Here is a 25,777-nt window from a genome sequence, read left to right as displayed (position 1 = left end):
AAGTGGCATAGCAAACCTGTCAGGGGTTTCAGCTATTCTAACAGAAACATAAGCAAAACCTGATTTCATTTCTGATGGTGAATCGTACGGCTGGAGGTACTCTCACACGCATATCCTTTCTGTTTTCTTTGGAGGAACCTTTTAGCCGGCGTCTCATTTTTGAACATAGGCTTTGAGCTCACGCTCTGTGTAAAACAAGCTCTGATCATTGAAATCATTTTGTTCTTAGAACAAAGTGGCCATAATTTCATGTAGGAGCTGTCTTCTCTCATTGTCACAAGCAAGCAGTTACCATGGTAACAACATTTGAAAAGGGCAAAGATCCTGGGAACTTCTGTCAAAACCCACTAAAATGCATAGAGAGGCTCTACTTTAGCCAGGCCTCTGCTAACCACTTTACCAGCCTCTACTGAGCCCCCTGTGGCCACATAAGAGGGCAGGCAGAACAGAGGATGTTAATTGAAGCTTTGGGTGTGCCAATTATTAGGAAATGTGGAAGGTGGAAGGATTCTAGAGGATAGTGGGTGTAAGAGTCTCTTCTGGGAGATCCAGAAAGATAAAAGTGTGTTCCTTTAGTAGAATTATTTTACACCTTGGTTGGATCAGATGGTTGCCATTCTTTCCTTAATTCAGAATGAATTTCTACTTGTTTTTGCCTTTTGTTGAATGGAAATAAGTTATTTTCTCATACAATATATCCTTATTAGAATTTCCTCTTCCAGTTTCTCCCTATCTTCCCTCCTCTCCAGATCCACTCCCTTTCTGTCTCTGCTATTAGAAAAAAAAACAGGCTTCCTGGAGATAACAATTAAACATGACAAAGTAAAATATAATAAGATGTAGAAGCAGAAACTATCACATTGAAGTTGGATGTGCCAACCCAACTGGAGGAGAAGAGTCCCAAGAGTAGGTAGGTACACAAGTTAGAGACCCACTCATTCTTACAGTCAGGAGTCTATAAAAATACTAAGCTAAAAGCTATAATATATAAACTGATAACCTGGATCAGACCTATGTAGCTCTTGTGTTTGCTCTTCAGTCTCTGTGAGCTCACATGTGCCTTGTTTAGTTGATTCAGAGTACCTTGTTCTCCTGGTATCCACCACTCCTTTGATATTCCCCACTCCTGCTGTCTCCTCTTCTGCAGGGTTCCCTGAACTGTGAGGGAAGGGATTTTATGGAGACTTATCCTTTAGACTCTTTCTGCATGTCTGCCTGTGGGTCTCTGCATCTGTTCTTATTTACTGCCAAAGGAAGCCTATTCTGATGATGATTGATACTTTTGTATTTTTTACTTTTGACTGACAGTGCTTGGTTTTAGCCTAGATCTCCAAACTAACTAACTAGTTCTTGTTTACTCATTCAGATGAGGTATGGGTTCATTCTTGCAATTCTCATGGAGTGGACTTTAAATAAAACATTGGTTAGGTATGCCTACAAGTTCCGTATTACTATCATCCTTGCATATTTTCTAGTCAGGACAGATTGTCGGTCAAAGGTTTTTTGGCTGTGTTTCTGTCCACGTTTCTTTTTCAATAGTCTGCTGCTGTAGGAATTCCTACTGTCAGTAGCCTTTAAGTTACCTACCCACTTGGGCATGGCTCTTATGTATGCTGATGTAAAGTGTGTGTCCAGCCTCTTTACCAGCTGCGGGATTTAGTTGCTGTTCCCCATTCTAGCAGAGGATCTGTGAGTCTACCCTTAAATAAATAACACTCTATTATACTCAATTCTGAGCTAGTGTGGAATTTCTTTTAAGCATCCTTCTTCATCTGGTGCCCATGTGGATCTGGACCCCACACCTACTGGGTGGATCAGCTTAAAGGCCAAACCAGTCCACAACCCAGAAAATCTCCCACCCCTACCCACTCGGCTTGCTTTTACCTACTAAGTGCTCTTTCTTTCTTTCTTTCTTTCTTTCTTTCTTTCTTTCTTTCTTTCTTTCTTTCTTCCTTTCTTGTCTCATTTAAACAAAACCCCAAGTTATTTAAATACCATTTTCTACAGCTCCTTGAAGTGACTGAGTGGTGCAGGAGAATTGTCTGTATTCTGTCAACCATGTTTTAAATAAATTCTGATTGGCCAGGCAGGAAGTATAGGTGGGAAAAACCAAAGAGGAAGTAGAAATGATGCAAGGAGAACAGGAGAATTCTGGGAAGAAGGAAATTGATTCCTCCCATTCCTGCCTAGACCACTGAAGCAGCAGGATGTGATCTACTCTACTGAAAAAGGTACTGAGCCACATGGCTAACATAGATCAGAAAAATGCGTTAATCAAGATGTGAGAGTTAGCCAATGAGAGGCTAGAGCTAATGGACCAATCAGCTTATAATTTATGGAGACCTATGTGTGATTTTCTTTGGGGCTAAACAGTTGTGGGGTAAAGGACAGGACAGAAACCCTAACAAGCAGGGCCCTGTTCATGTTACAGTTGAAGATTACCTATCTATGCAGAATATAATCTCTATGTATCTAAAGAACCTGATTAGTCTAACTATGACAAACATAGATGACTATTTATCTATAATTCTTTTTTTTCTTTTTCTTTTTTTTTTTCGAGACAGGGTTTCTCTGTGGCTTTGGAGCCTGTCCTGGAACTAGCTCTGTAGACCAGGCTGGTCTCGAACTCACAGAGATCCGCCTGCCTCTGCCTCCCGAGTGCTGGGATTAAAGGTGTGCGCCACCGCCGCCTGGCATGATCTATAATTCTTAATACTTGTTCTCTGTTTCAGTACAGGATGGTGATCTGTGAGTCTACCCCCCCAAAATAACCCTCTTTTATACTCAATTCTGAGCTGGCATGGGATTTCTTTTAAGCGTCCTTCTTCAGCCTGCAGGCCACATTTCCACACCAAAGAGACTAGAATGTAGGGGTAAAGAAGGCTCCATGTAGATACTAGCTTGACTTCTTCATGTTCACTTAGTTGTGTGGGTTTTGTCCTTGGAAATAGGGCCCCACTGTCAAGTTTGTGGAGAGAAACCATTTGTTTTAGCAAATCTTCATCAAAATTCAAGCACAATTCTTAAAAATATTTCCTGAATTCCCATAAGGAAAAACAAAAACCAAGGATTGCTACAGTAATCCTGAGCAATTAAAAAATCTACTAATGGTCTCACCATTCCTGATATCAAGTTGTAGTACAGAACTACAGTGATAAAAATGGCATGATATTGGTATAAAAACAGACATGTTGATCAATGGAATCAAATTGAAGACCCAGACATAAGTCCACACACACATAAAGACATATAGACACCTGATTTTTGATTAAAAAAACTCCAGAAATACACAATGGAAAAAAGACTTTGTTTTCAACAAATGGTGCTGGCCAAACTGTATGGCTGCTTGTAGAAGAATACAAATAGATCCATACTCATCATCCTGAACAAAACTCAAGTCCAAGTGGATCAAAAATTTCAACACAAAACCAAATACACTGTAAAAGAGAAAATGGGGACTAGCCTAGAACTTATTAGCCCAGGAGACAACTTCCTGGACAGAACACCAATAGTGAAATCACTAAGATCAGCAATGACTAAATGGGACCTCATAAAATTGAAAAGTATCTGTAAGGCAAAGGACACTGTCAACAGAACAAAACAGCAACTTACAGAATGAGGAGAGATCTGTACAAACTTCATATCCAATAGAGGACTAATATCCCAAATATACAAAGAACTCAAGAAGCTAGATATCAAGAAAACAAATAATCAAATTAAAAAATTGGGTACAGACCTAAACAGAAAAATCTGAATAGAAGGTATGCAAATGGCCAAGAAACACTAAAAAGACAATATCCAACATTTTTAGCCATCAGGGAAATGTAAAACAAAATTACTTTAAAATTCCATCTTACCCTTCTCAAGACGTCTAAGACCAATAACAGAAGTCACAGCCCATGTTGACAAAGATGTGGAGCAAGGGAAATACTCCTCCATTGGTGGTAGGAGTGAAAACTTGTACAACCAATACAGAAATCAATATTGTGGTTCCTTAGAAAGTTGGGAATTGATTTACTTTAACATTCAGCTAGACCATTCTTAGGCATATACCCAAAGGATGCTCTATACTACCACAAGGACCCTTGCTCAACCACGTTCATTGCTTCTTTATTCACCTTAGTCAGAACATGGAAACAACTTAGATGTCCCTCAAGAAAATTATGGACAAAGAAAATGTGGTACATTTATATAATGGAGTATTACTCATTTGTTATTAAAATGTCTTCATGAAGTTTGTAGGAACTCTTGCTTTGAGCTAACAAGTCTGTGGGATCAGCTTCTTTTGAGAGTTTACTCTCTCATACCAGCTCTACTATTTGGAATAACATGGATACCAGCCTAGTATTCCCTCTCTGGTGATCTTTCAGATATTAGATATAGAAAACACACTTTTCTGGGGTTTCTCATTAACTTCTCTAGTTCTCACTGTTAATCAAATGTTTAAAAAATGAGTCAGCATTCTCAGTGCTCCCTTCTAGAATTTTTGGTTTTGATTTTATATTTGCTATAAAATATGATTCTCATTACATAATTCATGCCAGTCAGAGTATGATATAATCATCATTCCCCCAAATTTGGATATTATTATCCTACATGCAACCTAAGAATTAATTATGTTTTTCATGGGCACATTGCATAGCTTGTCCGACAAGAACTAAGAAATAGAATGATCTACTTCACTCATTTATGATCAGAGAGTCATATTTTGTATAACACTGAAGAGAGGTATGAAGATTATTTTGTTTGAAACATAAATTAAAATGACATTTATGCTTCCATTTTCCAGTGTGTTTTATATGAGCTATATTGACATACATAGTAAAAAGCATGCTTGGTGGTTACAAGGCTTGTCCCTCTCATTAAGCAGGCTGAAATGCACCTTGAGCCTCACTGACAGCACATGCCCAAACTGTCAATGAAGGAAACAGGAACAAGGCAGGCTGGTATTTGGCTTTGAATTCCAGGCGCAGTGGAGTGACTTTCTCTTTGTATCTCAGAAAGGGACCTAAGAAGAGAAAATGGAAAAGAGGCCCTGTGGAGTCACTTCTCTCCACCAGAGCTGGAGATTAGGATGTGGAGTGGAAGCACCCCCTCTCTTCCTTGAGGCATGTCTCACAGTGTGAGAGGAAAAAGAGCATTCAACTAGAGTTAGACACAATGGAGTGTGAACTCTGGCTTTTTCATGTACTATGATCTGTCTTGAGAAAAAAATGTATGAACTACAGTGTCACATGTAGAATGATGAGGATAAACACCTTAACATATGGCATTTGTACTCATATGAAGTAATCTGTGTAAAATACTTAATTTGACAGGTCCAAGTAGTCACTCAAGAGAAAGCAACTTCCTTTCCCTAAAGAATTCTTGCCCGAGGGTTGGAGAGATGGTTCAGCGGTTAGAGCACTTGCTGTGCCATGCAGTCAAAAGAACTGGATCCCAGCACCCATGCAGAAAGCTGGTGTCCCAGAAACACTTATAACTCGAGTGCCCAGAGATTTGATGTCCTTCCCTGGCATCAGCATGAACATAAGCATGGTCACCTGCATACACCCGTGCGTATACATTCCTGGATAGACACAGTTACACAGATACACACATAAATAAATCTTTAAAACAGAGCTTTAATGAAGTTATTGTCTGAGATTAGTCAAGTATCAAATTGAAAACCAAGGTCACTTTTGGATTATAGAGTATTGTCCAATGAATCAGTATTAACTAGAACAGAGTCAGGTCCCAAATTAGACAGAATTTTTTTTTACTGTTTTACTCATGATAAGTTTCTCTCAAGTGGAGAGGACAATGTTTTATAGGAGAAAAGATGTTAGAGCAGCACAAGGGGGAAATATTGTGGGTAATTTGAGAGTCTGTTCTAGAATAATGTCTCGTTTTAAGCTAGCCCTTGGAAATCAATAATAGTTTGATTGGCAGAAACTACAAGAAGTCAGAGGCCCAAGTGGAAGTAGAGGGGACAAAGACAGAGGGGTAAAGATCGGGAGTAGGGCACCGTGCACTTGTTCAGGCGTTCACGCTTGCTGTGTTATTGAGTCTTTCTGGTGGGTTATGTTATTAAGTACTTTATAATCGAGATGCACAGAAATACTTTGATGATTTTTCTGAGAGCCTTCACTTTTTTTATCCCCTCTCATTTTTTCCCTTGCTTTTGATTAAACTGGTCTTGGTAAGTTGAAGTCAAGGGCTCTTTATTTGAAATTATTGTATGAATTCTCTTGCTTTTCTATGGCCCTGCCAAATAGATTGAGAACATTCGCAGCTGTGAAAGTTGGGAGCATGGTCTCAGGAGAATGAAAAAAGAAAAATAAAACTATTCTGCAGCATAAATGTATCCAATAATGCACAGGCCACATCTTTCAGCCCTATATAATTATGCATAAATCTGCTTCTTAGAAAGTAAAGGACTTTCAACGAGCAAGCTTTCTTGGCCCTTTACAGTGAGGGCCCTCACAGACAGTACTCAGCTGGGTGCTCTGTTCAGATCTCATACGGCTATAAATGCTAATATTGTGACGTTCAAGCCTCAGTTTACAAGTAGCAATTATGTTTGGAAATAGTGGAAAGGGAATTCTCTTCCTTGGATGGCGTTGCAGCTGGAAGCTCTTCCGACTAATACGCACTGCTGAAAATGTTATTGTCTATGGTCATCTCTATTACTTTCTGTGTTGCACATCTGATGTTCACTAAACAAAGCCCTTACCTCATGAGATGAAGATGCTGTAGAACAAAATGTGAATACTAATCTTTTGAGCAGATGATTGAGGCTGTATTTTCTATTAGAGGCAGATGAATGTAGTCATCTACCCAAAGCACCAGGAAAGCCTTGATAAGGAGCTGAAGAGGAAGTGAAGCCTGTGTATCTTGCTTGTGCTTACCAAAGGCCTTCTTATCATCCCATAACGTTAGTTTTTAAAAATGTTTTGTTATCTTTATTTTATATGTATGTGAGTTTTGCCTGTATGTACATCTGTGCACCAGCTGTGTGCCTGGTGTCCACAGAGGCCTGAATAGGACATTGGATTCCTTGGAGTTACACAATGTGGGTACTGAGCCCAGCTTTTCTGAAAGAGCAGCCAGTGGTCTTAACTGCTGAACCATCCCTCCAGCCTTCAAGATAGGCCTTCAATTTTAGGAGGCAGTTCAGTAAGACTAGGAAGTATGGTCAGTAACTGAGGAAGCCATATTAACAATTTGGTTCTCTTGATGTTTTGAATGAGTTCAAGATGCTGTGTGTTTGACCTTGGTTGGAAACCTAGCTGGCTTGATGACAAGGTAACCTCCCCTGTTTTATATAATCTGACACTTGTATTCAAGAACTTAAAAGTATTTTATTTTTATTTTTTTATTGTGTGTGTTTGGTATACTTATATGCATTGTATATATATTTGTTGTAGAGGAGCACTCACATGTATGAGTGCATGCAAGTGAGGGTCTAAGGTCCATGTTGGCCATCTTTCCCTATGTCTCCCCACATTATGGTTTGGATTCAGGGACTCTTTTTGAACCCTCAGCTAGACTGGCTGCCCAGCAAGTCCCAGGGAAACTACCTACCTTCTCCTACCCACAACACCTGCCACTGTTACTACCATGTATATCACTGAGGCTGGGTTTTTTTTTGCATGGGTACTAGACAGGTACGTTAATCACTGAGCAATCTCATTAGCCCTTTGAATCTAGAATTTATTATTTCATGTTTCCGCACCATAATAAGATCGTGGCTAGAGATGGTCATCCTTTCTCATGTCTATGGTGATGCCTATATTTTTTTCTTTATGTTCTTTTTAATATACTGTTTTTGCAATCAGGAAGATATTCATTTAAGACATAACACATATTTATATATAGAGCATTAAAATATAATAGTAACTATAATAGGCAGGGAACTTACTTTAGAAGGTTTCATTAAAGGAAATTCGTACATTTATAATCCAGAGATTATAGCAGAACACCTGAATTGCTCGCAGTTTGGATGAGGAGAATGAAATTATATCTAAAATATGCATTTATATAAAGAAATAATGCAATAAATGTCAGGGTTCTTCTCTTTTCTTATTTAAACTATGTCTGCTGGTCATTAGTCACCACAGAATTAAAAGATAAGCTCTGAGTTGCCTTGAAAATTATCTTCTGGAGAAGCAATGGTATTGCTTCTGCTCCTTAATATATGATCAAATTCCTTGAAAATGTTTCAATGCTTTATAAAGATGTGTAAGGTATTTTGTTCCTCTGAGGCTCAATGACTTTGAAGGTAACAGAGATGGAGTGGCAAGAGGTTAAGTTTGTCTTGTACACAGGCAAGAAGAGACATCTGAAACTGGGCAAAGCTGAGCATGGAAACTTTATTGCATATTACTTTTAAAGCAGCTTCTATGAAGGTCACGTTGCATTTCTAATAATTAATAATGTGACTTTTACATTGAAAATCATCACTGATAGTAAACTCTTAAAATTCATGTACAAAAAAATTAAGAGGTAGATTTTTGAGGATCATGACTGTTATTTCAGAGCAAATGAGGTAAAAGGTGCAGCAACAATCACAAGGAAGTCCTGGGGCTGAATACTAGGTAGCTGCAGAGTTGGAAAGAAACTGAAAGACAAGTCTATAGTCCAGGACAAGAGGTGAAAATTATGAGTGGACTAACGCAAATGCAACAGAAGAGGTCCGGCCAACAGGGGCATGGACACCAGTGAATGCATGGAGCGTGTTTTGAGAAGAGTGTCATCCCTTTGTTCAGTGCTGTATTCTCCATGGCAGTGTCTGCCATGAAGAAAGCACTGAGGCTTGGAAACAGGAGGATAATTTTATTTTTGTGGATGAATTTAGCAAGATAATTTTGAATGAATTATATTTGTTTCAGACAAATGCTCTGGATGTGGTAAAGAAAATAGTTTAAACTAGAGCAGTACCAGAAGTTTCTAAAGAAGTAGCATCCTCTTACACTTCCTTACAAGGAAGAAAATATAATTGCTTTTGCTCCACACAAGATCTTTTCTTTCAGAGTGCCTGGTTCTTTATCATTAACTGTTAACAGTGCCTGGATTGGAGAAGTTCTGTTACAAGAATGCTACAGAGCAATGTACTTGCTCAGGTTAAGAACATGCCCAAACATTGCTGCATTTATTTCTAAAGCAATTATTCTGTAATGCAAACATGTAAATTTATCATGCCATGATGACAGATGTGGTGGAAAGGAAATGTGACCTTTGATTACCTCTCTGTCCCACAGATGACTTCTCATGGCCCTATGTTTGGTTTCATTACAAGCATCTATGTCAGTATGAAATGATGTATGTAAAGTATTTCTACCAACTCCTGACACACATATATCAATAGATGTTCGTGGTGATCGTCATTTGCATCAGCATCAGCATTCTGGCTCAAGTCTATAATGAACTGTGACGGCATGTGGAAACAAGGCCATACACATTTCAGGAAGTATATGGGGAAGGAGGTGCACTATACTGCTCAGTTGCCAGACTGTGTGGCCCAGCATACTGGAAAACCCTGATATTTCTGCTTTTTCATGATTGTCTAAGTGCCCACATAAAGAAAGTGGAGAAAGCTCATACTAGTGACTTAACAGCACACCTGAAAACCCTAGAACAAAAAGAAGCAGACTCACCCAGGAGGTGCACAAGACAGGAAATAATCAAATTGAGTGCTGAAATCAATAAAATAGAAACAAAAAATACAAAGAATCAATGAGACAAAGAGCAGGTTCTCTGAGAAAATCAATAAGACAGACAAACCCTTATCCAAACTAATCTAAAGACATCCAAAGTAACAGAATTAGAAATGAAAAAGGGGATATAATAGACATTGAGGAAATTCAGAGAATATTAGGTTATACTACAAAAACCCGTACTCTACAAATTTAGAAAATGTAAAAGAAATAGGCACATTTCTAGATAGATACCATATAGCAAAGCTAAATCAGGACCAGATGAGCAATTTAAATAGACCTATAAACTGCAAGGAAATAAAAGCTGTCATCAAAAGCCTCCCAAACAAACAAATAAACAAAAAGAGCCCAGGACCAGATGGTTTTAGTGCAGAATTCTGCCAGAACTCCTGAGAAGAACTAATACCTATACTCCTCAAAGTGTTCTACATAAAGAAACAGAAGGAACATTGTCAAACTTATTTTATGAGGCTGCAGTTACCCTGATACCAAACCACACAAAGACTCAACCAAGAGAGAGGATTACAGACCAATCTCACTTGATGTGGGATTTTCCTCTGTATGCTGTGATTACCATTGATTAATAAAGAAAACTGCTTTGGACCTATAGAAGGGCAGAACTTATAGACAGTGAAGACTAAACTGAATGCTGGAAGAAAGGAGGAGGAGTGAGAGAGAAGCCATATAACCCCGCCAGAGACGGACATTGTACCTGGTAAGCCAGAGCTACATGGAGATACACAGATTAATAAAAATGGGTTACATTATTATGTAAGAGTTAGCCAATAAGAAGCTAGAGTTAATAGGCCAATCAATGATTTAATTAAAACAGTTTCTGTGTGATTATTTCAGGGCTAAGCGCCCAGGGACAAACAAATGGCCTCTTTACTACATACTCATGAACATAGATACAAAAATAATAAAATACTGGCAAATCGAATCCAAGAACATAAAAAATCATCCACCATGATTAAGTCGGCTTCATATCAGAGATGCAGGGATGGTTTAATGTATGAAAATCTATCAATGTAACTCATCATATAAATAAACTGAAAGAAAAGAAACATATGGTCATCTCATTTGATGCTGAAAAATCATCTAAAAAAATCCAACACCCCTTCATGATAAAGGTCTTGGAGAGATCAGGGATACAAGGAACATATCTAAACATAATAAAAGCAATATGCAGCAAGCCAATAGCCAACATCAAATTAAATGGAGAGAAACTCAAAGTGATTCCACTAAAATGAGGAACAAGACAAGGCTGTTAACTCTCTTCATACCTCTTCCATGTTATTGAAGTTCTGACTATAGCAGTACGACAACAAAAGGAGATCAAGGGGGATTCAAATGGGAAAGAAAGAAGTCAAACATTCGTTATTTGCAGATGATATGACAGTATATGTGTGACCCCAAAAACTCTACCAGAAAACCCCTACAACTGATAAATACCTTCAGTAATGTGGCAAGATACAAGATCAACTCATGATTGATTATTCATTCCAGTGGAAGAACCAGAGTGGTTCTTTGGATAGTGGTTGGGTTTACAGACTTTGGATAGTGGTTGGGTTTACAGACTTTGGATAGTGGTTGGGTTTACAGACTTTGGATAGTGGTTGGGTTTGCAGTTTGTACTTCAATTATCATCACAAACCATATGTTCCTGCTTCATTTTATTAATTTAATTTTTCTATCCTAGATCTTTGGGTTACCCATTCCCCAGTTCCTGGCTCTCCAAGTAGTGTCGGGCATGGGCTCCTTCTCATAGTGTGGGTCTTGATTAGACCAGTCATTGACTTTGTCACTCACATAAACTGTGTGCCACCATTGCCCTAACGCATCGTGCAGGCAGGATAGATTATAGGTCAAAGGTTTTGTGGCTGGGTTGGTGTCTCAATCCCACCACAGTAGGCCTTGTTTGGTTAAATAGGGTAGCTGTTTCTGGCTCTGTATCTTCAATTACTAGTTCTGCTAGGATAACCCTTGCAGAATCTGAGGGTTTCTATTGCACTAAGTTTCCACATCATGCCCCCACAAATACCCATCAATTCAAGTCATCTCTCCCTGTACTCTTTCCTCCATTCCTCTGCCCCCACTTGATCCCTCCTCTTTCCATTCCCACTCATCGGCAGTCCATCCACAAAATCTATTCTATTTCCCCTTTCCAGGGAACCATGCATCCCCCGTAGGCCCCTCCTTAATTTTATTTTATTTGTTTTTAGCACTTGTGGGTCTGTGAATTGTAGCATAATTATCCTTTCCTTAACATCTAATACCCACTTATAATTGAGTATATACCTTGTTTGTCTTTCTGGGTTTGGGTTGCTTCATTCAGAATGAATTTTCTTTTTCTAGTTCCATCCATTTGCCTGCAGTTTTCATAATGTCATTTTTAACTTCGAAATAGTACTCCATTGTGTAAATTTATTACATTTTTTTTTATCTGATGGGGAAGCTTTGCCAACCAATTATCTTTAAGAAGTGGGATTTCAAGTTAGGGTGTGGCTTTCTGGGACCCAGTGAAAAACAGGTCTGTGGCTCTCTCTGTATGGTTCCCTTGCAGTACAGCTGAGCTTGGACTTCTCATTCCTGTTTCATGAGCTTTCCACTTATAATAAATAAAAATATAATTGTTTTATATTTTAGCTAGCCTGGTTATTTTCTGAACTTAGTTATTTCAACACATTATCCATTCCTCCATTGAGGGACATCTAGGTTGTTTCCAGTTTCTGGCTATTATGAATAAAGCAGCTGTGAACATAGTTGAGCAAGTGTCTTTGTGGTAAAGATTTTCACCAACTCCATATCTGATAAAGGGCTAATATCCAAAACATATAAAGAATTCAAGAAACTAAATATCAAGAAAGCAAATAATTAATTAAAAATGGGGTACAAATCTAACAGAGAATTCTCAATAGAAGACTCTGAGATGGATGATAAATGCTTAAAGAAATGTTTATTATCCTTATCTATCAGAGAAATACAAATAAAAACCACTTTTGAGAGTCCTTCTTATAACTGCCAGAATGTCTAGGATTAGTAACAAAGTGACCACACATGCTGGAGAGGATGTGGAGCAAGGGCAACACTCTTCCATTGCTGGTGGGAAAGCAAACTTCTACAACCACTATGGAAATCAATATGGCAGTTCCTCAGAAAACAGAGAATTGATCTACCTCAAGATTCGGAAAACCACTCTTGGGCATATATCCAAAAGATACTCCAATCTTTTTTCTCTTTTAAATTTAATTAATTATTATAATTTTAAAAATCTAATTTGGGCTGGAGAGATGGCTTAGAGATTAAGAGCATTGTCTTCTCTTCCAAAGGTCCTGAGTTCAATTCCCAGCAACCACTTGGTGGCTCACAACCATCTGTAATGAGGTCTGGTGCCCTCTTCTGGCCTGCAGGCATACACACAGACTGAATATTGTATGTATAATAAATAAATAAATATTTTTTAAAAATAAAATAAAAAACAAAATATTGAATTTTAAGATAATAATTAAATAATTCAACATTTGTCTCTTTCTCCATCTAAACCTTCCCATGTATTCCTCTCTACTTTTCTTCAAACGCAAAGCCTCTTTTTTCACTAATGATTATTGCATGCACATATGTACATATATTAGTATTATTATGTTGTGTATGAGATAGAGAGATAGATAGTTATAGATAGAATGTTACACACACACACACACACACACACACACACACATATATATATATATATATATATATATATATAGAGAGAGAGAGAGAGAGAGAGAGAGAGAGTGAGGAAAGAGGTCTGTCTTATGATATGCATAGAGTATGAATATGAGTCAAAGAATAACTTCCAGGATTTTTCCCCTCCACTGTGGATTCTGGGGATTAAACTTTTTTTTTTTATTGATAAAAGGAGAGTAAAAAAAACAAACAAACAAATTTCCACCTCCTCCCAGCCTCCTATTTCCCTCCCCCTCCTCCCACTCTTCTCCCCCTCCTCCCACTCTTCTCCCCCTCCTCCCACCCCTCTCCCCTTCCCCCACTCCTCTCCCCCTCCCTCTCCAGTCCAAAGAGCAGTCAGGGTTCCCTGCCCTGTGGTAATTCCTAGGTCCTCCCCCCTCCATCCATATATAGGAAGGTGGGGATTAAACTTAATTGTCAGTCGTGCATGAATAGCTCTTTTAGTCCCCTTGAGTCGTCCTGCCAGATCTACTTTCTGTTTTTTCATTCATGTCTCTGCTCGCCACTGTTTCTTCACATTCTACTTCTTTTAAACAGAGATGATTTTATATCCAGTGACTCAAAATTTAATTGAATAATTCAAGTCATGGTGAAAACTTCCCTTTTTTTTCTTTGACTTGTAATTTCAAATTCCTTTTGGCGGACACATAATTTCTCCAGAGTGGGTCAGAAATTTAAGTAACTCATAACATGTCTAAAGATCTGGTTGATGCAGTAAACAAGCTCTAGAAGTTATCCTAATGGAAGGTAGATAAGAGAGAAAAGCCTTTTTTTAGTGGGCGAACATTGTGGATGGAACACTGAGAGCAGTTTCTGACATGAATTCACTTACTAGCTTGGGAAAATAGGTCAAAGGCTGCTGTCTGTACTTTCCTTTCTTCTGTGTATCCTGTAACAAAAGCGGTATGTCTTAAGACAGATTGGGAGAAATTAAATGTATTGAAGATTACTTATTATTCCTTAAGGGCTCAAAGGTGATTTTTCTCATTCTCTTATTACAGATCATCTGTACCATGTTAGGTGAACTTTGGAGTTACCCCAGACTCTTTAATCTTCTGGTCCTAGGACTTTCCAACATAAAACTTTTTATCTGTCCTCCTTTATCTAGTGACATTTGCTTTGGCTATTATACCCAGAAGTTAAACTATGTCAGAGGCTTTCTTCTTTTAAAATAGGAGTGCCTCACCTTCACTTGCTCATTGTCATGTGAATAAAAAGATCTTCAAAGGCTGCAGTGGTGAGGAAGGACAGCATCTCTGTGCTGACTCCTCGCTGATGAATTTAATCAAAATGTTCTTTCCCATAGCTTCCAAGCTTCTGAAATACCTGTCAAACACTTTATTTTAGAGTCTGTGTTTCATCTAAGACCCTCTGCATATCAAATATTAAGTTCAGAGACATTCACACCCTCCCCAGGGTGCTTTCCATTCCTCTCCTCATATTCAAACTTCACCAAAATAGTTTCTTTTTAATTACTTAGTATTGTTTTCCATTGGGATCTTTTTCTTAGAAGTAGGGAAAAGAGGAAATCGATAGCTATGAGGATTGGTTTGCTGCTTTCAGGGCACAGGGTTTTGTAGTAGGTGGTCTTTTCTCAGGGAATGAGTACACTAATGAGAAATATATTATTTTTCCCTATTAAACCACCTGTATTTGGCTTTCCTACATGACTTCATGAGGAATAAAAGGACTTATTATTTAGTAATATATCATATGGTTTAATGTGTTTCTTGTTGAGAATTTAATCTCCATATTCATATTGTAATGGCATTTGTGTATGTGTGTGTGTGGGAGCTTGGGAGGTAATAAGGAATGGATGATATAAGGGGGACAAGCTCATGAGGATGCAGCACTTATGATGCAAGTGGTGGCTTTATAAGAAAAGGAGCTCCTGGGTTACTTGGCTTTGCCATGTTCTTTGCTGTGATGTAGGTAACAAGTGGGCTCTCATCAGAACAGAAATGGGGACAATGCTGGACTTCTCAGCCTACTGAACCTATTCATTACAAATTATCTAGTCTACAATATGCAGCTATAGCATTTAAGAATAGACTAAGGTATAAGGTTTATAGACTTCAGCATTAGAATGGAGAGAAAAGAACATTTTAAAGTTACTTTGTTGTTTGGGAGGAGTGCATTAGTATTTTTGACTGTGACAATTTTTGTTTTTACTAAGCAAAGGGGGAAACCTTTTAGGTGATGGTTTTAGATGTTTTGGTATCTAGGTGCTTAGCTGCATTAGTTCTGGACCACACTGAGACAGAATGTTACAGTGTGGGGGGCAAAGCTTCTCACTTTATGGTAACCAAGAATCAGAAAGAGAAGCTGAGGATGAGGAATATTCTTCAGGGAATACAGCAGTGACCTACTTCTCCAAATAGGCCCATATTCTAGTTTCCACTGCTTCCAAATAATGCCATCCAATTACAAAGCTATCAATGGAGAAATCCAAAGATCTCTTCAAGTGAAAATTTTTTATTTTAACCGTATGGAGCTTTTATTTGTTTATGAGAAAAGATCCAATACCATTTCTGTTGTTCTGGTCTTGTATAAACAGCAATTTCTAGGACAGACTTTCACAGCAGACTGCCTGATATTCTAGATCTGAAAATCTTTAGTCTCTCCTCTTCTGTAATGTTCTTTGAGCCATAAACAAGTTGTGGAATTGATGTAACTGTTGGGGATAGGTTTCTCATGATCTATTGCTGTCTGTGTTATGTGCAGTTGTGGTTTTCTGTGATGATCTTTCCAACGTAGAGCTGTCAACCTTGAAATCATATAAATAAAACAACAAGATAGACTCAGTAGATTCATCTCTCTCATCTATCTATATTTGTATATGTATATATATATATTGCAAATATAACAAAAGAAAAAAGAGGCTATCAACTTGAGAATGGGTGGTGTCATGGCACAGGATGAAGGAGGGTACCTGGGGGAGGCTAGAAGGAGGAAATGAAGGGGGAAGTGATGCAATTCTATTTCAATTAAAAACGTTAAAAAATAAAGGAGAATTCCAATTCTCCAGCATGGTTCTTTAGACTTGAATCTTGCCTAGCTCTCCAAGTACCCCATCTTTGGCTTATAAATTCTAATCATATTAGTGTCTTTGAGTGTTTCCCATTTGTTCTCCTTTTGGGGTGTTCCAGTTTCTCCCCACTACTGGAATGCCCCCGAGTCTCTTCAATGCCTTCTCATTCCAGTGTTAATTCCATGGTTCTCCTTTATTGCACCCCCAAATAAGCTCAAACCCTCTAGCACTGGTATCCTGAATGCAGCTTCCACTTGTTAGCACAGATGTGCATTAGGAAGCTCTGAGCCTATTTGGGTATCTCCGTTGTGACTCAAGAGCTAGGCACATGTTGACATCTGTAAGTCAAGAAATAAAAATAGAATAAATGATAGACACTAAACATTGTTCCATTTGTGTGTAAACATATGCACCTATCATCTCGCTAGGAGCAACAGCTCATTTAAGCTGAAGACTTCTTGAGATCTTCAGTTGCTCAGCTCATGTCCTAATATATTTTGTTAGAATATAAAAAACTATGACCAACGAATAGGGTTGTATTGTTTTTAAAGCACTTTGCTATTTTATCCCACTTGATCCTTTCAAGGACTTTTCCAAATAAAGAGGTTGATGCTACTGTCTTTGTTTACTGTAACTCTGTGAAGTTAAGAGATTTGTGGAAGGTCAGACAAAAATGAGGCAGGAAAGAGAAAAGAACCCTCATCACATGAATCCTATTGAGTAGAGATGATCACAGTAGCGATAACAGCTTGAAGTATTTCATGTGTTACGCTTAGCTGAAGAAGGACACTTAAAAAGAAATCCCACACTAGTCTAGAATTGAATATAATAGAGGGTTATTCATTTAGGGGGAGACTCACAGATCACAATGCTCTGCTAGAACAGGGAACCGTAACCAAATGCTGCAGCCAGAAGAAAGAGCAGACACATGCTTTACATCATCATATATAATAAATGAGGCCCCGCCCAAGTGGGCGAGTAACTTAAAGGCTACTGGCTGCAGGAATTCCTACAGCACTTAGCATTTATATATGTAATATATTTTGTATATAGACACAATTTATATTCATGATAAAATCCTGTGAATTGTGATTGATTGCTATCTTTTCTCAATGGAGAAACCTGAGCCTTGGAGAAGTTATATAACATATTGTAAATTGAAGACCAAAGACAGAACTGGGAATTTTTCCATCAGTTCTTTGTTCCTGAGGGCAATGTGTTTGACTTTGTATCAATTTATAAGTATTTCTATCTTCCAAATTCCCACTTTGGTCATGTAAACAGTAAATCATCAATGAAAACAGTATATATAAGATACATAACATATATATGTATATGCTATTTATTCTTCCATTACAATTTCATTTAAATTTTTCACCACTGTCTTCCGGTGTTTCTTTCATCACAGAATGCAATAACTGGCTTGCAATAGTGACAAAACTAAGCTTGAACTCTGATGAAGTGTAAGTCTGATGTCTACAGTCATGTATTTCCTTGTTAAGATTGTGATAAAATGCTCAGTCTGCCTCTTTTCAGTCCTTAGTGAGCTAACATCCCAACAACACTTATTAATTGTTCTTGGTTGAAGGCATCTGCATTGCTTAGGTCAACTCCACTGGCCAAGAGGAAAATGACTGGAACTGATTCAGGAGACTTGTCTGACACCAGACAGCAGGACAAATATCACATATGTTCTCTCAATTGTGGAAACTATACTGAAATTTATATATGTGTGTCCATGCATGCACATAACATGCTCACACACACTCAAACACACAGGCACATGCACACACCAGACACATACACATCCATGCACACACACTTACAAAGGCACACATGCATACATGCACACATACGTACATACACACACACCACATGTGTGTGCAGGAAATGAAAGTAGAAAAAGGAACTATGAGAGAGAAGCAAGAGGTCTAAGGGTGGGGGTTGGGTGGGGACAAGAAAGGCCAATGGATTATTTGGGACATGAGTAGAAGGGCCTAACACAGTGAAAAAGACCAGCAAGAGGGGAGGCAGGGATTGAGAGGTGGTTGGGGTGGTGATTAAGAACAAAGTGCAATGAGATATATGTATGAAAATATCTCAATGAAGTCAATCCTTTAGATGTTAACTTTAAAATTTAATAATAAAAAAGAAGAGGTGGCTATTGGGCCCAGTTTGCCTATTTAGCTGTGTGATATCTGCAGTTCACTTAACAGCTCTGGAAACCAAGTCTGTAAAGTGAGATAATAGCTTTGCCTTTAATGAAGCATCTTGGTTTTATAAGGTGCTTGTTAAGTTGTGCTATTATTTTTGGGAAAAAGAAAAATACTAAATAAATAATTCTCACTAATACTTTCTCAAAGAGCCCACTAAAGAAGCAGACCTTCCTATCTAACTAACCAGCTGGTGCCATTGGGTACAGTAAGTTTCCAGATGGGCAGTGCATCGAGGACCTGGGAAAGGTCAACATTGGTGGGGGGCAGGCTTTGGGTTGGAGCTGCCACAGGGCCTGACAAGGGAGGGTCTCAACGGGGGGTGACCACCAGGAGTGGTGGTGGGCGAGGAGGGGGTCGGTTCTGGCAGCATCTGAAGTTTCTGATGCTCTCTTCTCAGAGTCTGTTAGGATTGAAAATGGATTTTCATTTTTTTTTTTTTAAGATTCAACTCAGATTTGTTGACAGTGCTTCCTGGAAGATTTTATGGATTTCATGCCAGGGCTCCCAGAGACAAGCTATATGAATTACAAATATCTTTTGTGCGAGGAGGGTGATATGGCTTCACTTGTCATGCATTTGCCATCCTTACCCTAGACCTAGGTATAGTGATGAGAAAGATGCTCAGAGTAAGGTGGGGCTCTTAGGGCTTCTGTTACCTTCTGGTATTTCCTAATGTAAAGCACCAGAATTTATGGTTTCTGTCAGTTAGTTAACAGAGCATACCTCTTCCCCCCCCCCACCAACTTGTGAGGTAAAGCAAGGCTGAGAATGAGATTTTCTATGCTTGTTTTTCAGGGTCTTATTGACTTTGACACTGAGAATTGCTAGGAGATTCTTGATGCACCTTTAGAACTAGCAGTGGACCCTATACCCCTGACTTTCTCGTTTGGTTACCTAGGAGACAGTCCCGCCTGGTTTCAGGCTGGAGTTCTGCCTTTAGGACAGAGACTATCCTGTTAGTAAACCCTCAAGAACAGTAACAGAAATTTGGTTTTACTCACTACAACATAGAGATGAGTGTTGTGCGATAATCTTTTGTGCACTGCAAATTATGTATTACTTTCATTGGTTAATAAAGAGCTTACTGGCCAATGACCAAGCAGGATTTTCAGTACAGAGAGAATGCTGGGAAGAAGAGGGGTGGGGTTAAGGGAGCCATGACCAGATGTGGAAGAAGCAACATGAGAAGTTCATAGATGAGGTAAACAAGCCTCAGAGAAGCACAGAGATCAATAGAAATTAATAGAGATTAATTTAAGTTGTAAGAGCTGGCTGGGGAAAAGCCTAAGCTACAGGTCAAGCATTTATAATCAATATTGTTTCTCTGTGGTTATTTAGGAAATGGCTGGTGGGAGTAAAAAGTCTACCTACAGATGAGCGAGTCAATCTACCTGATGATAGCTGATGTTTTTCTGGATGTTTCTGCTCATCATCTGTCATTGTGACTCTCTTTTTTTTTCTATAGGTAGAGGTTTGTTTCATGTATTTTCAGAGACAACATTTCTATTAATCAAACATTTTTTAACCTTTAAAAATTCTTTTGATGCATTTTTATTATATTTCTTCATGAAATAGTTTCATACAGTTTTGAAAATTATCTCTAGCTATTGCCCCAAGTTCTCAGGTGAGGAAACTGAGGCTCAGAAGACTTATTGATCGTGAGTCAGTAACTTACCAGGGCTTATTCTCAGGGGTTCTTAGATTCATTCCTAATCTCTCTTCTTGACTTCTAAAGCACAGTTGTCAAGGGGATGACTATGCTGACAGGATAGCATATGCTACTCAACTCTGTGGAACAGAGAGGACTCCTGAGCTTATGTCTCAGTTCCATTTTCAGAGATTGTTGCTCCTTGACTTGTTTTCATGGCACGGCTCCTTAGAGAATGTCCATGGCTGGAGATTTAATGATGTCATCAATTTAATAGGTTGCTCTTATTTCTAATCCCTTAGCAAAACCCTGCAGCATTCCTATTTAGGAACCAAGTCTTGTACTGGGCACTGATAGTAGAGCAGTGACCAAAGGATGGTGTTCCTGCTTTCATTATGCTAGTTTATGGTCTACAAGGCAAGGGTCATTGAAGAAATATATAAAATGGCATAGAGAGGAAAACGTTCTCTGGGATAAACAAAGCAGGATGTGAGGATGGAAGACTGACACTGTGATCACTTAGATGATGTGCATGAGGGAGGTCTCTCATAAGAGGTGACATTTGACCCTAAACTTGAATAATATGGTCAATGAATCATGGGTATCCAGAGTGAAAATGTTGGCAGAAACAGGTAGCACAATCAGTATAGAGCTGCCTGTGGCTTCACAGTGCTCTATTGTGCCATCCTAATGTTCCATGACAGTGCTTTACTGTATCATTGCTATGCTCCACTTTGATATCACAATGCCTCATTGTGTCATCACAATGCTGTATGTGACATAGCATGGAGTAGGTGTCACAGCGGAGCACTGTAATGTCACAGACAGTATCGCGTTATCACAGTGCTCCACTGTGACATCACAATATTCCACAATACATATGAGTCATGCTCAAGGATAGCAAGAAGGCCATAATGGTTGAATGAGGTTAGTAAGGGGGAGAGAAGAAAGAAATGATAGAGTGATTTTTGTGAGAATTTGATATAACCATACAACCACAGGTGCTTCCTTGCTATATCACACTACTCTATTATAAGATCACAATGTTTCACTGTGACATGATCAAATTTATTGTGCTAACACAATGCTACCCTGTGATACCATAGATCAATTGTAATATAAGAGTATTTCATACTGACTGCATAAGGCGTTACATATTCCACTGTGATATCACAACACTCTATTATGAGTCTACAATGTTCTACTGTGATATCACAATACTCCATTATGAGTCCACAGTGTTCTGCTATGACAGGACAGTATTCCATTGTGTACTCTGGTGACATCACAATGTTCCATGATGACACAGCACTCCTCCAGTATGCTGATACTTGTTGTATTGTGTTGTCATAATGATGAATGTTCAACATTACAGTGTTCCATTGTGAAAGTATAATACTCCATTATGAGAAGACAGTGTTCCAGTTTGGCATGCCAATGTTACGAGGAAACATTGCAATATTCTATTATAAATCACAATGCTACACTGTGCTTTTATTAGGCTCCACTATGACATCATAGTGATGCTTTGTTACATCGCAGCTCGAATTACGACATTGCAGTGTTTCACTATGTTATCACAGTGCTCCAATGTGATGTCACACATCTCCACAATACATATGAGACATGCTCAAGGAGAGCAGGAAGGCCATTTTGGTTGACTGAGGTTAATAAAGTTGGAAGAATGAAGAAATGATGTAGTTTCTGGGAGAATTTGGTATAACCATACAATCACAGGTACTCCCTTGCTATATCACTCTACTCTATTATGAGATCACAATGTTTCACTGTGACATGATCAAATTTATTGTGCTAACACAATGCTACCCTGTGATACCACAGATCAATTGTAATAAGACGCTTTAGAGCTTGCTTAAGATTTTGTATCAAATACAATGGGTACCCATAAGCGGGATTTGAATTCAGATGTTATGTACTTTACTTTTTGCAAGATTCTGTCTAAGGACATGAATGATACAACTGAGGGGCTGGGAGTAATGGAAGCTAGCACTCCAATGAGGTGGTTAACATAGAAAATTGGGTGACACGAAAACTATGTGACAGTAGACTTGGGTAATAAGAAGTAGCTGGCCTCAAAGTGTATTTTTAAGATAGATGAGACAGGATGTGTCTATAAGCCAGATGTGTGGTATTATCAGGGTCGACTCATTCTGACTTAAGTGCTTGCCACTGAGGAAATGGCTCTGGGAACTGATTCAAGATGTAAACTTGAGAAGCCAGCATTCTCACTTGCACCCTTTCTTCACGTTGGGCCAAGGGATCATTGCTGTTGGGGGTATTCCCTCCAGGTGGGGACAGATCTGATGCCAGGTCTTCTGTTACTCCTCACCTCCAGTGTATGAGATCATGCAGCTCTTAGAGATACCTCACAAATTCACTGCCTTATGAGAATTTTAACGAACAAGAGAAGCTGTTACTCCCATGAAAGAGTAAACAACGTGCTATACTAGAGGCAAAGAATGCTCCAAGGGAACAAAAATATGGTAATAGGATCTAAATTGGGTCAGTAGACTGAAAACCCATAGTTTTCAAGAAAGTAACAGAAGGAATGAACTTTAAATAAGACTCCCCCAGTTTCATGTCCATGTCTGTTCATGGCGGTTTCTTATTTCTTGCCCCTGGCCTTTCTTCTTCTCTAGTTATCAGATCCTTTATTTATTGTTCCATAATGAGTAATCCCTCTTGTGCCTAGTAGAAGCAGGGGTGGAAAAAGTACACATTTATCTCTGTGACTCAGACTGTATGCCAAATTAGGCTAGAAGCTCACGTCTGTTCTTTTATTTCTGTGCCCATTAATCACCAGATCTCAAAGTGAACCTTCATTGCCTACTGACCCATTAAAGTCAGAACAGTCAGGAACATTATAATCTGCTTCTTTTAAAAATACTTTAACCCATGAATCTTGAGCCTTCAGAGAGTTTTGTTAGCTTTGCTTTATGAGATGCTCTGTAGATTTCTTTGTTAAGGTAGTGCATTTTGGGGGAAGCTCTGTTAGTGATTCCTTTGGTCTACACGGGATCTATTTATATCGTACATCAAATACTTCAGGCCCAACCCAACAACATTTTGTAGTATAGTAGAAATCATTTTCATAACGAAAGGATGGGGGCCAAGACACTGTCAAAACTCAGACAATTTTCACACATGGTCCTTGCAGTTATACTTACGTTATTATGCTTTATGTCCAACATGGTTATGTTACTGCAGGTTTCATTAACTCATATGCTATGAGGGACTTTCCATTTTGAAAGGAAGCAGTTGGTATGTACCCACTTTGAAACAGTTGTCAGTAAATTTTGTTGAGTCGTGTATTTGCGTGTCCCCTTCTAGATTAAGTTCTTTTAGGTCCGAGACTGCAACTTAATTATTTCATGATTTTCTCCTAGTGTCAAACATTATGAAGGTAGAAAATGCTTTGACTGGATTCCTGCTGAAGTTGACTAACAACCCCCTACCTTAGTCCCTTTCATGAGGCATGAAAAACATTCATGAAATGTTGCTGGGAATCTTGAAAAGTATAAGCATTTACTACTGTGTTTGACTATACAGCCAGCATTCAACAAATGGGACTTTTTATTATAGTCTGACAGCTGATCAGTTATTCCATATTGAATGGATTCCATATTGAATGAAGTATTTGGAGACTAGAGTCTGCTCCAGCAACTGGGTTTCTACACTGGTCCCAGGGCACAAGGTAATATGAACTGTCCTCATCCTTCAGCTGCTTGTTTATTAAGCAGAGGGAGTAAGGCTGTCATTGGAGGGGATTAAGGTTAGATTTTGCAGAGGCACTTCTCAAAGTTTGAAAAACTCTTTCTGATAAGCAGTGTAATAAATATCAAGGCCTGAATGGTACCGATCTTTAAGCTTTTTTCCCCCTGAGAACCTGTGTCAGATCAGTGCAAGAGATGGAGTGGAGAAGACTGATACCCTATCACAGACTATTCCCACTTCATTTACTGAAACTACTTATGTGTGTTTTGTTTGCAGCACTGTATGTAATGACAAGAGTGTGAATTGTCCTGAGCATGACGGCCTGAACACTGCTCCTCCAGTGTGGAGGTCTGCACACTTGTTATGGTAGATCTTTAGTAATTACATGGGATGATTATAATATTACATGTTTGCCTCTTTAAACATAATTTAGTTTGAGTTAGTGTCTGCTTCTCACAATAAGGTCAGAAATGAAGATTCCCAGGCCATTTCTCATATCAGCTTTCTATGATGGCATAGCAGGTTACTTAGATATGTCAAAGATGACTACTGGTTCTAAGAGTGTCTACTTACTTAGCCTATTATAACCTCAGCCTGAAAGTGCTATTGTCTCCATTTTCTACAGCAAAGAAAAGAGGCTCAGATAACTTTTGCAAAGTAAGATGACAAATACGATTTAAACAGAATTCTTCGAGGTTAAACTATACCACTTACCTCACTGGAGACCTATCATTTGTTAAAATGTTGGTTTGTAGCAATATTGAGAATAATTTTAGTTTATTACTAAACTACTAAATCTAATTGACTCCTTTGAACATTATCTAGACAGCAATTAAATGCTATTATTAATTAAGGAAATAGAATAATTTAAAATATTTAAAAATAAAATAAAATATTTAGATAAAATTAGTGTCATTTGGGGTATTATGAACATAAGCAATATGAAAATTTTAGAATAGCATTTTACTGGGATTATTGGTAAAATTAGTGATTTGTCATTTGTATCACAAAACACTGAAATATTCTAGTTGACAGAAGTACATGTGAAGATTTTTTTAAAGTTCTTTTTTTCTTTTGGTGAAAATAGATTTTTTCAAACAATATAGTCTGATTATTGTTTCTCTTTCCTCTATTTCTCCCAGTTCCTCCACACCTGATATTCCATCCAGATAGACATGCTTTCTGTCTCTGTTAGAAAACAAACAAGTATCTCAAGAATAGTAATGAAATAAGATAAATAAAGCAAACAAACATATCAGACTATGAAAAAAGAACCAAACAAGAAAAATAGCCAAAGACAAAGCACAATAAATGCATATAGAAGCAGACTCACATTTGTACACTCAGAAATCATTGAATTCTCTTCTTTAAGCCATCAGACATACACACACAGACACACACAGACACACACAGACACACACAGACACACACACACACACATAGTGCTTCGAAATATTCACTGTGGACAGTCAAGTATTTATTTACATCTTCATTAGTTTTTTACCTTGGGAATTATTTTCAGATACATTTAACAGTATTAAAAGAAAACACATCTCATTTGTAAGATAAGTACTTCCACTACAAAGTTTTCAAATACAAGTGCCAAACTGACTAAATTAAAGAGCTGTTGTCCAGACGGTTTGTATCCAAGGTCACATACTTGTTGGTCAGTGTTTAGAACTGGGATCTTTGTATTAAGCTTTTCCATCCATTATGCATG

This window comes from Microtus pennsylvanicus, chromosome 5 (genome assembly GCF_037038515.1).
Source record: "Microtus pennsylvanicus isolate mMicPen1 chromosome 5, mMicPen1.hap1, whole genome shotgun sequence".
Lineage (NCBI taxonomy): Eukaryota > Metazoa > Chordata > Mammalia > Rodentia > Cricetidae > Microtus > Microtus pennsylvanicus.
The sequence above is the reverse complement of the archived record's forward strand: the minus strand, read 5'-3'. Positions refer to the sequence as shown.